We start from the raw sequence: 5986 nt of genomic DNA, 5'->3' as shown, positions 1-5986 counted from the left end.
CTATCATTGAAATCCAAAATTCTAAATTCGGAAATATGAAACCCTGTTATCACCTTAAAGCCAACCAGTGAAACTAGCTTCTTATTGAAACTGATGGTATGTCTTGTACACTATTATTAATTAGTTACTGTAAAAGTAACTGATTAAGATCACAACTTTTTGTTAGAAAAACTGTCCTTTTATGAAGGAAAATCTGAAACTTTGGTGAGTGACCTACTGACCTTGGACAGATGTTTAATATGTAACTAGTTTTAAGAAGAGAACTTCAAGAAGCGCATGAACACCTACGCCTATTGCTTTAAATGTTGCTGAAAATAGTTGATAGTTCTACTCCGAAAAAATTCAGTCTTGCTCATTTCAATCAACAGGTACTATTACATATTTACATATGCATTTGCCTAAACTATGCAGCATTGGACTTTACATACCGTAGTACGAAAATCACTGACTAATATTATTTAAAACTGACCTTACAAAGAAACAGTAAATTGTAAATAATGTGTTACATCCATTGGTTTGATTTTATTGCAGCGAGAACTGCACAGTAGAAATAAAATGGCAATGGAATATATTGCAAAAGGGTGGAATGCATTGAAGGAAGTTGATAGGGTGATTGATTATTGTGAGCCCGAAGAACGCCTCATTCCTCACCTTAAGGTAAGAAAATGCGTAACCACATTAACGTGTATTTATTATTCGGATGTTCTTACCTGAATTAATATATACTTATTTCCTTATGCGGTTATTTTATGATTTATCCACGACTGCAAAGGATAAATTTGAAATGGCTCTAGAAGTTGATAATGCCAACACACATGCCAGATATTGGTTGTCCAGATGGCACCTGAAATATCACGTCCCTGGACAATGTAAAGCTATGTAAGTTTTTAATATATCTCAAATGTCAAACAGTTTCCTTAAAATGCATTTTCATTTTTCTTGATTTTGCAACAGAGGAGCTGCAGATATGGGTGATGCAGATGCTTAATATGAACCGCGTCGTAACTTGAAAATCGAGGTTTTTAAATATGATCTCCATTTTATGTGAAAACAGTAAATATTTCCATGAACTGATGATATATATTATTATGCTCAGAATAAGGACATTCACACCGATCAACAAGCTTTTTATTATTTGGAGAAAGCAGCCGACCAGGTATACGAATGCAAGACATAACTGTTAGTTACTAACTTACTAATGACACTTTTCAGGTTTTTGCTCCAAATTTGTTAAATTTTTATTTTTATTTTTATATAGGATTAGCATTTTATATGTTTTAGTTGCAAGTTCATCGAGCTTCGGAGAAGGTACGAATATAATAACTCATAGTTTTATTATTCGTATTAGTAAGTATAGGTCGGTTTTTGTACAATCTCTACGCTTATTGTATGCATGCTTTTCACCTCAAAAGTCAAAAAAGTCTCAATTTTTTAGCAACAAAGTTTGTTAAGTTATAAAAAGTTGCTGAAAATAGTGAAATAGCATGTAGCTAAAGATCAAAAAACCACGAAACTTGTACTTTCTATGAGTAGGGTCATGCTGGGGCAGCAATAGCATGTGGATCACTTCTTATTAGAGGCATGATCTTTGATTTTTGTATAAAATTTAAGCTAAAAGTAAATATATGCTCTTTATTTTTCATATAAAGCCAGTGATGATTACAAACTAAATACATAATCTTTTATTGACCCGGAGAAAATAAAAACTTTAATTTAATCTATTTTCTTTTTTCTATCAAAATCTTTACTTCAGTCCAAAATCAATTTGATATTTATATTGTTGGCATCCAGGCTAAATTTGTTATGGTCATTTGACATTAATCATGTTTAGAGTCCCACTTCATTTTTAAAATCCAGACATTAAGATATAATAGTGGGACCCATTTCTTGGATTCTTTCTGTCTTTTGGCTAAAACCAAAATGGCATGCATTTTTCTACCAGGCTATGAACTTCTCACATCTATAACAAAATTCAATTTAAAAAAACCCTTGTTCGAGCAGAAATTAAGAAATCAGGTGAGCCTAAATCTAACCCGATCCGATTGGCAAGAGAACAATTTGAGAATGTTGCAAAATCAGGAAATGATCTTGGACTTACATGGTTAAAACGACTCGATGACGAACAAAGGCGTTTTCTTGCTACAAAAAATTGAGTGTTTAAAAATGTGTATACTGTTTGTACCAACGGCTTTCATGTAGCACATGAATTTTGTCCAAAATCCCAGTTTACTTTTTGGCTGATTATTTATTTATAAGATACTTGTCTCTTAAAAGATTAGAAAAAGCCAAAGATCTACATAATAATGGTTCCAGCCTGCTATACTAGGGATAGAGAATTTAAAAGTCCCTTTCTAAGCTTACTTTTATGTTTTATTTGGATATTTTTCATTTTTTTATTAACAAATTGTCTGCTAATGACTTCCTGGAAGCAACAAGATTCATGCATATATATCAGCCTATGTTAGTTTATAATATCTGTGACTAAAAGAAAACTTCTTTATCTTACCATTTGTGCTCTTTTATGTTTTCAACATAGCTTTATAATCCTCTAAGGGGTGTGCTTTCATTTTGGTTTTAATTTTGACTGGTATTAATGTATCTTCTTTTTTGAAGGGGTGTTTCCGTGTTTGTGGTTGTTTATACATTTTTGCCATTCGAAATAAACTGGTTATTTAAAACAACTAATTTTACTTTGGTATAAATGTATAATCAACAATCTCAATCTACTTACACATACAAAACCATTTCTTTTTTGTATCGGAACATATTTATCTAATAAACCGTTTTAATAAGCAATCCCAAACGCCCTCTTAACATGCAAAGGTTAAAGTGAGGCAAAACAAAGAGTGGATAAAAAACATTGTTTTGACTTAAAAGTAAAATGTCGTTTCATGACTTTGTATCCATGATTAATGCCATATTCATGAATGCGAGGACACGTTCAATCATATTAAGTAGAGAGCTGTAAGAACCACGTAAACAATTGAGTGTAGTGTTTCTTGAGTAATAGATAGTTAAATAATCATATTATGTATCACAGCACTTAATGTGTAAATGTGGAGTGTTTATGCAATATCACACGCATGATATAAGTTTATGATGTCTATCAATCCTCAAGACTTCAAGATACCTCTTGATTTGGTTTTGATTGACACAAGTATTAGTGATGAAACATTACCCGGTCAAAAAACCTATGGGGTCAGAAGTTGATTTGGCCATAAGCACTTGCAATTTAAAACCGAGTATTAGAATTTAGAAAATGACAACCCATCTACAGTTGACTTATATGTGTATTCAATCTAACTCAAATTATTAAGTAACAAAATTAAATGTTCCCGTAGGGACATCAAAGTGGTAACTTTTTTTTAACGGCAAAGAATCTCATGTGTAAACCTATTTTTTCAGGACAATGTTTAAGGTCGACTCCTGACCGCCATGTGACCGTACCTTGGTGTGCGGAAACCGAATAGAATCCGTAAATCCTCGCCCCCCTTGTTGGGTTCGAACCTGGGATTAAAGCCTTGACTGTCCCTTCGAATTGGTCAAAGCAAGAATCAAACCTACGTCTTCACTAATGAAGGGCAGACATCTTAGGATTCAAAGTGGTAACTGTGTGTAAAGATTTGGTGGTGTGGAGAATCTTGAAGTAAAAAAATAAATAAAATTAAATTAAAAAAAAGAACTAGACAAAACTTAAGAATCTTGAAGCCAGATCTATAAGTTGAGATAAATTGATTGTGGTGGCTTGAGAATAAAACAAAATGAGAGAAATTTAATGAAGGGGTTGCATCAACTTCCAAAATGAATACATTTGGACTATAGGGGTGAACTAAAATGGTCAAACCATGTTCCACCAAATGGAACCAGGCTAACCCCAACTGCCAACCGTGGGTTGGACCCCCAAAGGAACCGGATCTGTCCAATTGCAAATATACTGATTATAATATGATCAAGTAGTTGGGCACAACATAATGGAGGAACATGCCCTAAGAACCAGACCATTCAAGGGTCCATGCCCATTTTATAAATTCTTAGTTTGAAACTATATAAAAATGCAACATTCTTTTTCATTAAAGTATAAAATTTCACATTTCACGTGAGAGTGAGTTTCAACTATTTAGACCACACATTTTTTTTATTTTTTCTTAATTGGCAGATTTATTTAGGTTATGTTTGTTTTTACTTAAAAGGTCTGCAAGGAACTTATGTCTACAGGCGCACAGACATAAACTCCTGAAAACTATTTGTTTTTTTTAAAAAAAAGATCCGAAAAATGCTTTTATGGTCTTAAAAAACAAGCAATTGTTCAACTTCTTCACACTTCTTAACATCCTATCAATACCCAATGTCCAACACCACCACCACCACCCACCGTGCGCCATCACCACCACTGTCCACCACCACCACCCACCACCACCACCGTCCATCACTACCACCACCCATCGTCGGCCACAACCACCAGTAACTACCACCACCCACCACCACCGTTCATCACCATCACCACCCACCGTTGGCCACAACCACCGTCCACTACCACCACCCACCGTTCGTCACCACCCCCATCCACCACCCACCGTCATCCTCCACCACCACCCACACCGTCTGCCACCACCACCGTCCACCACCCACGACCACCCAACGTCGGCCACAACCATCGTCCATTACCACCACCCATTGTCCACCACCGTCCACCACCACCACCACCCATCGTCGGCCACCACCACCGTCCACTACCACCACCACCAGCGTCCACCACCCACCACCATCGTTCACCAACCACGATAACCGTCCATCACCACCACCATAGTTCACCGTCTACCACAATCGTCCACTGCCACCCACTTCCACAGTTCATACACCATCACCAATTATTTTAGCAGTCTATAGACGTTAAATGACTTTTATCTACTGTGATATGTATGATAGGTGACTAATTTTCAGTTTATGCAGACGATATCCAGTTTATAAAGCAAACAGTATTGTATTTACAAATTACAGACTTTCAGATCACTTCTTCAGTTGCAGACATAAAATCAGATGAAATCAGATTGCCAATAATTTTTGTCTTCAAAAACAAACAACACCTTAATCTTTGTCGTCTGTCACATTTAAACTCAAAACTTTCATACATGTTAATACGTATTTTTAGAATTCTTTTAATAAAATATCCGGCGTTAAAGTTATAAACTAATTTTTATGAATAATATGAATAAAAGTAGTTATGCAATAAAAAATTAAAATAAGCAAAGAACGTAAATAAAAAGTGTATGAAAGTCACATTATTCCTCTGCTTTTAATCATATGTGTGGAGTTGGTGGGTCTACAGTTCGGTTTTAATTTCCATGGGGACCAACTCTCACTTTCATAAAACACATCCCAAATTCTGTAAATCCAAGAAACTTATCTCACCATAAAAACGTAACTGAAGAGGTAGGTCCCAGCAGAGCCCAGTTGGTCCCGCAAGACTCACCTTGAACAGGGACGTCTGCGCAAAGGCCATCTGCTCCCGCAGAACCCACCATGCTCAGAGAACCTTACGCGCAGTACGCAAGCTGTACACCCAGGGAAAGCCTCCCAATGGTGAAGTACCCCGCCTGTTCCCGCAGTTGCGGATACAAGCCATCAGGGAAGGCTACCCGCAGACAGCAGGGCTACACGCACAAGACAATAGCTACTTCAGTAGTCACATGAAGGAATGAGCAAGGCGGGAACAATCCCGCCAAAATGAGCCAGTCCGTATGATTCTGAAAGATCTTTTGTACTATACCTACCAAGGTATGGATAGGACAGACAATCTGACCAGAACAGCCCATGAGCCAATCACAGGGTGACAGCTCACCGACAACAGTACGAGGAGAAGCACCCTCTAGTACTGTTTGTCACTATTAGCCGCTGCCTACTCACCAACTCTTACTGAGGGGCGTGCGCAGCCTACAGTTGGTAGAATAGTGTTACTGTTGGCCGTAACCTATTCACCAACCAGCAT

General features: G+C 36.8%; 1 pseudogene; it reads left to right on the top strand.

The window, feature by feature from the left end:
- Positions 1-302: 302 nt before the first annotated feature.
- Positions 303-2153, top strand: LOC143568059 (uncharacterized; annotated as a pseudogene).
- Positions 2154-5986: the final 3833 nt, after the last annotated feature.

Source organism: Bidens hawaiensis, unplaced genomic scaffold (assembly GCF_021521415.1).
Source record: "Bidens hawaiensis isolate Kalapana, Puna unplaced genomic scaffold, B.hawaiensis_p1.1 tig00023795_1, whole genome shotgun sequence".
Taxonomy (NCBI): Eukaryota; Viridiplantae; Streptophyta; class Magnoliopsida; order Asterales; family Asteraceae; genus Bidens; species Bidens hawaiensis.
This window is presented reverse-complemented; position numbering and strand designations above follow the sequence as displayed.